The sequence below is a fragment of the Culex pipiens genome, chromosome 1, assembly GCF_016801865.2.
Source record: "Culex pipiens pallens isolate TS chromosome 1, TS_CPP_V2, whole genome shotgun sequence".
NCBI lineage: Eukaryota > Metazoa > Arthropoda > Insecta > Diptera > Culicidae > Culex > Culex pipiens.
In genome coordinates, this window is record NC_068937.1 from 35,300,087 (window position 1) to 35,312,746 (window position 12,660).

Genomic DNA, 12,660 nt, shown 5'->3' on the forward strand with positions numbered 1-12,660 from the left:
CAAAAATAACAAAAATTACAAAAATGACAAAAATGACAAAAATGACAAAAATGACAAAAATGACAAAAATGACAAAAATGACAAAGATGACAAAAATGACAAAAATGACAAAAATGACAAAAATGACAAAAATGACAAAAATGACAAAAATGACAAAAATGACAAAAATGACAAAAATGACAAAAATGACAAAAATGACAAAAATGACAAAAATGACAAAAATGACAAAAATGACAAAAATGACAAAAATGACAAAAATGACAAAAATGACAAAAATGACAAAAATGACAAAAATGACAAAAATGACAAAAATGACAAAAATGGCAAAAAATGACAAAAATGACAAAAATGACAAATATGACAAAAATGACAAAAATTACAAAAATTACAAAAATTACAAAAATTACAAAAACTACAAAAATTACAAAAACTACAAAAATTACAAAAATTACAAAAATTACAAAAATTACAAAAATTACAAAAATTACAAAAATTACAAAAATTACAAAAATTACAAAAATTACAAAAATTACAAAAATTACAAAAATTACAAAAATTACAAAAATTACAAAAATTACAAAAATTACAAAAATTACAAAAATGATAAAAATGACAAAAATGACAAAAATGACAAAAATGACAAAAATGACAAAAATGGCAAAAAATGACAAAAATGACAAAAATGACAAATATGACAAAAATGACAAAAATTACAAAAATTACAAAAATTACAAAAATTACAAAAACTACAAAAATTACAAAAACTACAAAAATTACAAAAATTACAAAAATTACAAAAATTACAAAAATTACAAAAATTACAAAAATTACAAAAATTACAAAAATTACAAAAATTACAAAAATTACAAAAATTACAAAAATTACAAAAATTACAAAAATGATAAAAATGACAAAAATGACAAAAATGACAAAAATGACAAAAATGACAAAAATGACAAAAATGACAAAAATGACAAAAATGACAAAAATGACAAAAATGACAAAAATGACAAAAATGACAAAAATGACAAAAATTACAAAAATTACAAAAATTACAAAAATTACAAAAATTACAAAAATTACAAAAATGACAAAAATGACAAAAATGACAAAAATGACAAATATGACAAAAATTACAAAAATTACAAAAATTACAAAAATTACAAAAATTACAAAAATTACAAAAATTACAAAAATTACAAAAATTACAAAAATTACAAAAATTACAAAAATTACAAAAATTACAAAAATTACAAAAATTACAAAAATTACAAAAATTACAAAAATGACAAAAATGACAAAAATGACAAAAATGACAAAAATGACAAAAATGACAAAAATGACAAAAATGACAAAAATGACAAAAATGACAAAAATGACAAAAATGACAAAAATGACAAAAATGACAAAAATGACAAAAATGACAAAAATGACAAAAATGACAAAAATGACAAAAATGACAAAAATGACAAAAATGACAAAAATGACAAAAATGACAAAAATGACAAAAATGACAAAAATGACAAAAATGACAAAAATGACAAAAATGACAAAAATGACAAAAATGACAAAAATGACAAAAATGACAAAAATGACAAAAATGACAAAAATGACAAAAATGACAAAAATGACAAAAATGACAAAAATGGCAAAAATGACAAAAATGGCAAAAATGACAAAAATGACAAAAATGACAAAAATGACAAAAATTACAAAAATTACAAAAATTACAAAAATTACAAAAATTACAAAAATTACAAAAATTACAAAAATTACAAAAATTACAAAAAATACAAAAATCACAAAAATTACAAAAATTACAAAAATTACAAAAATTACAAAAATTACAAAAATTACAAAAATGATAAAAATGACAAAAATGACAAAAATGACAAAAATGACACAAATGACAAAAATGACAAAAATGACAAAAATGACAAAAATGACAAAAATGACAAAAATGACAAAAATTAGGTCTATTCCCGTACTGCAGAATTCTGCAATTCTGCACAAAAACGGCAGCAAAGCGTTCCCGTACTTTTCTGCAACAAAAGTAACTTTTCTCTCAGGCAGAACTTCTGCAGTGAGAGAGGTAGAAGTTGCAGCAAAACCGTTCCCGTACTTTTCTGCAAGCTCTCTCTTCTCTTTCTTGTTGAAAAGTTACTGCAATTTGGTGTGATGGATGTTCACTACACGCCTCGCTACACGCTTACATAAAATCTGCAAGTTGGGTGAAATTAAGCATTTTATTATAAGTTGTAATAATAAATGATTTTGGGATAGTTTTTTAATTTCTGGTTTTATTGAGAACGATTTTTTTATGTAAACGATTTCAGGCTTAGTTCATTTTTGTAAATGATATAGCGATTTTTTTAGTGTTTATATTTTTACCTGATAAAACATTGATAACTTAAGCCATAGTGTGACAGCACGGCTAGTACCCCAACAAAAAATTGTACTAAAGAAACAAATTGTTTTAAAACACTTTTAAAAGACACATTTCTTTTGAGTTTAATAATTTCAAATAAATATTTGTTTAGGAATAATTTTTGATCTTCAATTGTTTTTGAATATACCTCAGAATATACTAAATATGTGTGTTAAATAACAAGTAAGTTTAATTGGCAAATAATAAATTATACCTTTAACGGTGCTACCAATTTGTATTCTTATATTAACCAAGAAAAAAATGTTATTTGTCGAAATTAAAATTCATAAATTCTTAAAATCTTAAATTCTTAAATTCTTAAATTCTTAAATTCTTAAATTCTTAAATTCATAAATTCTTGAACTTTTAATTTCTACGCCATCTTGAATCATAATAAATACACATTTTTTGAAGTCATATTTTAGGTTAGAAATTAAAATTTAGAGCATTTAAAGAATGAAAATTTTGAATGTTCCTATTTTATTTTTATTTGAGTTTTGAAAATGTTGATTTGCAGAATTTTTTAATTTTACTTGTATTTGAAATTATAATTTCTTTATGTTTCTATCTTATTATTTTCAACTGAGCTTTTGAATTTGTTGTGTTCTGAACTCATAAATATTAAAAAAAAACTTTGTTATTTTATTTTGAATTTTTTCAACCATTTTTTTATTTTGAATTTTTTAAATAAAGATTTTTTGAACTTCAATCATTTTGAAATATTTGGTTTTTAATTATTTGATTTTTTAAGCTTTGAATTTGTGATTTTTTGTTTTTTTGCATTTATAAATTGCATTTATAAATTTCTCAAATATCTGATTTAATGTTTTTTTAAATGTTTCTTGATGTGGAAATATTAGTTTTTTTATATTTTTAATCATGGATTTCTTAATTTCCAGATTGCTTAATTTATGTGTATCAAAATTTTTGAGTTTGTAATCATTTTTTTATTTGTCAATTTTACTGCTTCGCCGTTGTTATTTAATGTGACATCCAGTCATAATTTATTTATGTTATCCTGAATAATCTTTCAAACATTCTGCTACTAAACATGTATTTTTGGTCCCTTCTAAATTAAACCTTTGTTTGTCTTTTTTTCAAATCATGTTTATTAAACGTACCTGCCACTCTCATTTGTAAAATTGTTACCTAATGTAAATTCTTTAAGTTGTTTCTAATATATGATTTCTACCTAAGCATAATTAATTTCTAGTTACTTAATAAGTAATACATCCTAATTTTTCAAATAAAATATTGTGCTGCATTCCCATTGCATTGCAATGTCCCAGTTCTATAGGTAAACTTCTTTCAATTACTTTTTTTAATCAACCATTTTTTTTAAATATTTTGAAATAATAAAAAAAATAATACCCAATTTGAGTAACTCCACTCAACTGTGTACAATGTTGCAGAAAAAGTACTGCAACGCGCTACCCAGGCAAATTTTTTGCCGCTTCTCTACTTGCAGAACTTCTGCAAAAGAGAGAGATGAAGAGAGCAAGCTAAAAAGTACGGGAACGTGCTGCAAAAAAGTGACTTATGCTGGCTGCAGAATTCTGCAGAAGCTGCAGAAATTCTGCAATTCTGCAAGTACGGGAATAGACCTATTACAAAAATTACAAAAATTACAAAAATTACAAAAATTACAAAAATTACAAAAATTACAAAAATTACAAAAATTACAAAAATTACAAAAATTACAAAAATTACAAAAATTACAAAAATGACAAAAATGACAAAAATGACAAAAATGACAAATATGACAAAAATTACAAAAATTACAAAAATTACAAAAATTACAAAAATTACAAAAATTACAAAAATTACAAAAATTATAAAAATTACAAAAATTACAAAAATTACAAAAATTACAAAAATGACAAAAATGACAAAAATGACAAAAATGACAAAAATGACAAAAATGACAAAAATGACAAAAATGACAAAAATGACAAAAATGACAAAAATGACAAAAATGACAAAAATGACAAAAATGACAAAAATGACAAAAATGACAAAAATTACATAAATGACAAAAATGACAAAAATGACAAAAATGACAAAAATGACAAAAATGACAAAAATGACAAAAATGACAAAAATGACAAAAATGACAAAAATGACAAAAATGACAAAAATGACAAAAATGACAAAATGACAAAAATGATAAAAATGACAAAAATTACAAAAATTACAAAAATTACAAAAATTACAAAAATTACAAAAATTACAAAAATTACAAAAATTACAAAAATTACAAAAATTACAAAAATTACAAAAATTACAAAAATTACAAAAATTACAAAAATGACAAAAATGACAAAAATGACAAAAATGACAAAAATGACAAAAATGACAAAAATGACAAAAATGACAAAAATGACAAAAATTACAAAAATTACAAAAATTACAAAAATGACAAAAATGACAAAAATGACAAAAATGACAAAAATGACAAAAATGACAAAAATGACAAAAATGACAAAAATGACAAAAATGACAAAAATGACAAAAATGACAAAAATGACAAAAATGACAAAAATGACAAAAATGACAAAAATGACAAAAATGACAAAAATGAAAAAAAATACAAAAATGACAAAAATGACAAAAATGACAAAAATGACAAAAATGACAAAAATGACAAAAATGACAAAAATGACAAAAATGACAAAAATGACAAAAATGACAAAAATGACAAAAATGACAAAAATGACAAAAATGACAAAAATGACAAAAATTACAAAAATGACAAAAATGACAAAAATGACAAAAATGACAAAAATGACAAAAATGACAAAAAAGGACAAAAATGACAAAAATGACAAAAATGACAAAAATGACAAAAATGACAAAAATGACAAAAATGACAAAAATGACAATAATGACAATAATGACAAAAATGACAAAAATGATGATAAAAATGACTAAAATGACTGAATTGACTAAATTGACTGAAATGACTAAAATGGCTAAAATGACTAAAATGACTGAAATGACTGAAATGACAAAAATGGCTAAAATGACTAAAATTACTGAAATGACTTAAATGGCAAAAAGATAAAAATGACAAAAATTACAAAAGTGACAAAAAAGACAAACATGACAAAAAATATAAAAACGATAAAAACGACAAAACGGAAAAAAGTAATAACAATTAACAACAGCAAAAATGACAAAAACGATTATAACGACTAAAACGATAAAAACAATAAAAACGATACAAACGAAAAAACGACATAAACGATAATAACGGTAATAACGGTAACAATTAGGACAAAAATGACAAAATCGATAAAAACGACAAGGAGTCTACTATTCTTTTAAAAAATGGTTTGATTTTTAAAACACAGCAACCCTCTAAAAATATATTGAAAACGATATTTCAGATCTTGTAGATATCAGTAGAGCTAAACAACAATGGAAAAAAAATATGACACTCAAACCGCTGCTCATAAATCCACCCACAGTTTACGGCAACATACAGCTTTCGTCAAACCGCCACAAACTTTCGAAGAAAACTTCCCCGCATGTCACAGTGACGATCCACCGGAAAACCCCCCCGAGGACATGTCCAAATAAATCAAAGAAATATGACACGTTCGTAAAAATATGCTTGCCGCACACACACACAAACACACACAGAGCGAGGTCAGATCGTAAAACAAAGCGATGTCCCCAAGCCATGCAAAAATCCGTCACATTTTTATGTGAACCTCTTGTCGCTCAAGTACAAACAAACCTGCCGCGGACGGTCATGTCCTGACATTGACTGTCTTTGGCTTGAAAGGGGGTTGAGACGGCGCGGAAGGATACCAGAAAGGCACGCACCGGCACTAAACTAAACTCAATTGACCGAGTTTCGTTTCGTTTTCTCTCTTGCAATGTGTGTGGCCGCTTACTTAGAAGAGGGTTTTGCTGAGGGTGGTTTTGTCAGTGGAAAGTGTTGACCTGCTTCACGTGGTTCCGGTTGGTTACGGAAGTCAAACAGGGTGTCAACTAATTTTTAAATCAGACTTTTCATGTTTTTTCTTTGTTCTTGTTCATTTGATTTCAGCTTCTAATGTTTACTCAATAATTTATTTAGATTTTTTAATTCATAAATAAATGTAACATAAACAAAATTTATATGATTTTTCCACAAAGTCAACAACATCGATAACATAGAATTGTTACCCAAAAGAAAGCAAACAAACATATGGACAAAACGTTCCTGTCAGTTTAGTTTCGAGAACGAACAATCCATGTCTTGATGGTGGAATCGTGGCTGCGCTCAATCTGGTGGCAATCAGTTTAGGGTGTAATATATTTAGCCCCAATTCAATTTACTGCCTTGCGATAAATCACAAAACGATAGGATGGTAAATTATGGTTCAGACAGAAGAGAAATCGATCAGCGATTTTTGGAAACAATATCTAACAGCTAAACGCCAAATAAAGAAAAAAAAATTTATTGTGATTTTTGAAGTTAAAATTAAAAACACCTTGGATGCTCTAGGTCCTTCCAGGAACAGAACATGACAGCAATCTGGCTGCAGTACCCCATCTGTCAGCCAGCAAATCAATAATTGCTTTTTATGATAATCCCCACCGCTAGCGCGTGCGGCAGTTAGTTCATCGCATAACTATCAATTATTGCTCCCCGGTGACCGCTTCCGGCAACCCGGGTGTGACCGCAGCAGCGCAGCACCGGCTATGAGTTGCAAATCATCACACTGAACCGTGAATTGGCACCGTCGCGGCACAGACTATCTCCCTCGGGGACGCGAGCATCACAGCTCAAAACGTGAAAGAGCAACTTCCTGCACAAACCCTAACCGTCAGTGACAGTTACCTTGCAGGCGTGCGATTTGTGCATGTCAGCTTTCGCTCAACAGGTTCTGGAAGCTGGAGGGGATGGTTGGATTGGTTTTCAATCTGGAAGCCTGGAGGCTTTTTAACCTGGTTGTGACAAAGTTACAAAAAACAAGAAAATTTTAAAGGACAAATGATCTGTCAGGTAATTACCGATGTGAAAAGAACATCAATATTTTCAAAAAATGCAGCCTATTTTTATTATTTATTTAATAATGTCTTCGAAAATTCAAGACATTCTTCGAAATTGGGCAGCACTACATAATCTACCTAACCTAACCTAACATAACCTAACCTAACCTAACCTAACCTAACCTAACCTAACCTAACCTAACCTAACCTAACCTAACCTAACCTAACCTAACCTAACCTAACCTAACCTAACCTAACCTAACCTAACCTAACCTAACCTAACCTAACCTAACCTAACCTAACCTAACCTAACCTAACCTAACCTAACCTAACCTAACCTAACCTAACCTAACCTAACCTAACCTAACCTAACCTAACCTAACCTAACCTAACCTAACCTAACCTAACCTAACCTAACCTAACCTAACCTAACCTAACCTAACCTAACCTAACCTAACCTAACCTAACCTAATCAAGGTTGTTAATCGATAAAATTATCGTCGATAAAATTATCGTCGGTAATATTATCGTCTTACGATTACGATAACCATAATCCATCGTTATCGTCATATCGAAAATTCTAGCGGCGATCATCTTATTGCCGATAATTGACGATAAATTATTTTTAAAATCTTTCTACAATCAATTTAATTCAACCATATCATGTTAAATTTGCAATGGCTTCCACTAAGAATATATTGTATTGAAAATGTAGTAAGTTTCAAAGTTTAAATATGTACTCAAATTTGTTCAAAAAATACCTTATTTTTAAAAAATACTATAGTTTTCATTATTTACAATAGGATTGATACCCGGAAGCATATTTTTAGTTTTATCAATTTATTAGAGATTTTTCTTTAATACAAAAAAACAAAAATTACCATATATTTTGAAAATACTCAAATTTTCAAAATATGCAATATTACTTTATAAGAGTTTTTTTTTTTTTTTTTTTCAGCTCCCTCCGTGTACGCACGAGAGCATGCAGCTAGTGCTCAGTGCTCCATCGTTTTTTCGATTTTTTTCGCCGTAATTGATTGTGGTTACCCGCGAGTTTGCTTCTCCAGCATGCCAAAGGCCGGCCGTGGCCGTGGCAGTTCGAGTGCGGCCTCGAAAAACCCGCGAAGTCGTCTACCGGCCGTGTGCAAAAAGGTAAACAAACCAACGCCGTGTCGGCCGCCATCGCGCAGGGGAGCGTCAGCGCTGAAGGCATCGACAAAAAGTTACTACATCCTGGATATGTCCCAAGATCACCAGTGCGAACCCGTTCCGGTACTTCCGGTGCCACGACCAGTGGCACATCAACATCCGCCAACATCCCCATCAGGAACGAGTTCCAGATGCTGAGCGACGACGAAGAAAATAACAACTCTGACGGTAGCAGCACTACCGACGACGACGACGACGATGATGGTCGTGCACGGAAAAAAGTGCCGACGTCAAAAAAGAACAACTCTCCAGCGGAACGTAGACCACCTCCAATTTTTATTTGGACACGTTAGCGGACGATGTTGACGAGTTGCTGGAAGGCCTCGGATATTGTCTGAAAATCGGTAAGTCGGCAGTGCAAGTGATCACACTGACCAAAAAGAATTTTGACCTGGTGTTTGAAGAATTGAAGCGTAGCAACTTCAACTTCTACACATTCAACCCCGAGAAGCCCCCTGTTAAGGTTGTCTTGCAGGGTTATCAAGACCGTTCGATCTCCGACCTGAAGGGTCACCTTTCGGACGCCGGAATAAAACCGCGGGAGATTAAAGTGCTCTCGCGCAAGACAACGGTAACAGGTACACACACACTGTACCTGTTGTACTTCGACCGCGGCACCGTCAAGATCCAAGACCTGCGGCGGACTAAAACGTTGGACGGTTTTTGGGTAAACTGGCGGTTTTACACCAAGAACCCGACGGACGTAGCGCAATGCCACCGTTGCCAGAAATTCGGCCACGGCTCGCGGAACTGCAACCTCCGGCCCCGCTGCGTGAAGTGCGGTGAGTCACACCTCTCGGAGGCGTGCGCACTGCCACGTAAGGCGGACTTGGGGGAAAACGCAGAACAAACTAAGCCGCGCGTAAAGTGCGTGAACTGTGACGGCAACCATACCGGCAATTACCGCGGATGCGTCGCGCGCAAGGCTTACCTCGAGGAGCAGGAAAAGAGGAAGAAGAAAGCGTCCCACCCTCCTCAGCGAAGTACGAGCGCAGCCGTTCCTGCAGCTGGACAGCGTACGGTTCCAGCGGAAAACTCAGCGTTCCCTCCTGGTTGGGGGCGTTCGTTCGCCAGCGTGGTCGCTGCCGGTAGCGGCAGTACGGCCCAGCAAGAAGTCACCGGGGAAGATCTCTTCACCCTGCCGGAGTTTTTTGCTCTCGCGGGGGAGATGATGACGCGGTTTCGGAGCTGCCGGAACAAGGCAGAACAATTCCTGGCCCTTGGGGAACTGATGATCAAACACATCTACAAAGGATAAATTTTCTGTGATCTAGTATTAAGCTTTCTCTTCCTCTATCCCCTTTCCTTTGCAATTTCTGTAAGTTTTTTTTATAGTTTTTTCTTACTCTTGCTAGTGCCTTAGTTAAAGAAATAATTGTTCCTAAATGGATTATGATGCAACACACAGCTGTAAGGAACTCCAAAACTCTGTTATGCACTTCAAAATAACTCATTGTATCTTGATTATTCACCAATAAAACCGAATTGAATTGAATTAAAAAAAGAGTTTTTTTTTTTGATACAGTGAAACCTCTTTTTACGCGGTGCGTTACGTTTTCCTAATTTGTCGATTTCTCTGAAACGACGCAACATTTTTGCAATGTTTTAAAAGAAATTTGTAGGTTTTGCTCAGATCTACACATTGCTTTTGAAGCTTGCAAAAATATTGTATGGTATGGAAATCTGCGAAACAAAAAGCGTAACGCCACCGCGTAAAAAGAGGTTTCTCTGTATACAAAAAAAAAATCACAAAATACCGTATTTTTACGAAAATACTCAAATATTCAAAATTATCACAAGAACACATGAATTGAAATTTTGTATGTATTTTCCTTTATTTGATTATTAATTTGGAAAATACTTTTTTTTAACAAAATACCGTATTGATACCCTTACTGCAAATTTTGAAAATTTTAGTATTTTCGAAATAAAAATGGTAATTTGTGAAAATTTTAGTATTTTCCCAAAAAACTCAAATAAAGCTTAAAATAAAAAATCGCTTCTTCTGATAGCATATTTTGATAATTTGAGTATTTTCAAAAGAATACGGTAATTTGTGAATTTTTTTGTAATTAAAAAAACTCTAATAAAGTGAAAAAGCATACAAATACGCTTCGTTTGATACACATATTGCATGTTTTGAAAATTTGAGTATTTAAAAAAATACGGTAATTTGTGATTGAATTTGTAGTTTTCAAAAAGAATCTAATAAAGTAAAAAAGCATACAAAAATACGCTTCGTTTGATACCCATATTGCATATTTTGAAAATTTTAGTAGTTTTAAAAAAATACCGTGTTTTGTGAAATTTTTGAAAAACCAACCAAAATTTCACAATCAAACCCATATTGCAATTTTTTAAAATTTGAGAATTTTTGAAAAAAAAAAATACCATAATTTGTGGAAATTCTGGTGATTTACAAAAAACTCTAATAAACTAAAAAAGCATACCAAATTTCGCATTGTTTGATACCCATACTGCAAATTACGAAAGTTTCAGTATCTTCGATAAATACGGTATTTTGTGAACAATATTGAGTACATGCTTTTAGATTACGCCCCAAGCATTTTTCTTGTCATTATTAATAATTGCACTAAATCCGAGAACACCCGAAAATGAATTACAAAAATTAAAGCGGCCAGCCCTACTTGTGTTTACCACAGAGAGGATTCTTAGACCGGATCATATTTCTCAAAATCAACAGGGAAGGAAGGATGCGAGGACATACCGTACCAAATGCTTCAGTAATTCATGTAAAAATTGGGCAACACTTTTTAGCAAATGTTTTTTTCTGATCTTGGTTTTTACATGATTAAAATGTTATCAAATTTGTATAGTTGACAACATTGTTGTATAATGATTTGAATACACTAGCTATAAATTGACATATTGTCCTATGTTGCTGAAATTGGCTCTTTTTTAAGATTAGGCTTGATTCTATGCAGTATGGATCACCAATATATTGTACCTAAATTTCAATTTCAGACTCGTCCATCTAATTGGAAAGTAAACAATACAACTTCGTTCGCCATATCTAACTGACCCTTAACCACTGTTCACTGTCAAACCCGGAATGACAACCCGTTGCGATGATGCGTCAATCAACAGACCACTTTCGCGGCTGGAAAATTGTTTCCGGAACATTCCCTGCCCCAAATCTGCTGCCCTCCACTCCACTGCAGCAGCCAAATTTCCCGCTTTCCCAACAAATTGGTTCAGGGTTCTCGCGCGTGGTGAAAATGATTTCGACTCCCGCAACCCTGCAGCATAATTTCCCACCGCCACCACTCTGCTGCCGTTTGTTTGCGTTTCGCACAGCTGGAAATGTGTTGATGAAATTTTAATTATTTAATCAATTTTGAATCTCGACTCGTCATCGGGTTCGCGTTTTTGGCTCCACACTCGTTGATAAGTTGTGTGCGCCAGTCAGGCCCCCGGCCGGGATTGAACTTGTTCGCCAGAATGTGAATCAGGGGTTTGTACATTTTTTTTTGCTTGTTTTCGGGGGTCAACTTGCGTTTTGTTTGCGGGTTTGAGGGATGCGAAATTTTGTGGGATTTTATCGTTTATTTTTAACCAAAGGCAAACATATGGGAAATTTTTTGGCACGGAATTTAGTTTGATTATTTGGAGATTGAATTCGTAGTTGAAATTGGAATTCAATGACTATGGATTGATTTTCAGCAGCTGAATAATACAAATTGAGGAGAGACTGTACCTCTCGACTCGGGTTTAAAAAATCAAAAATCAAATTAATCGCTCTACACCATTGCCTTGGCGTTCTCGATTGCGAGATTCCTATTCGAAAGGCAATTGCAAACCTCTTTTTACACCTCAGCATCCGAAAAACGAAACTATTGGCACTACGCCCCCCGGGGCATGGCCTTCCTCTAACGTGGGATTTCTGCTCCAGCGCCTCTGACGAGACAGGAGAAACCGAGACCGACGTTTTACTTCACCATCCGATAGAAGCTCAGTGGATAAGGCGGGAATCGAACCCGCGTCTCATAGCATCATCGGGATCGGCAGCCGAAGCC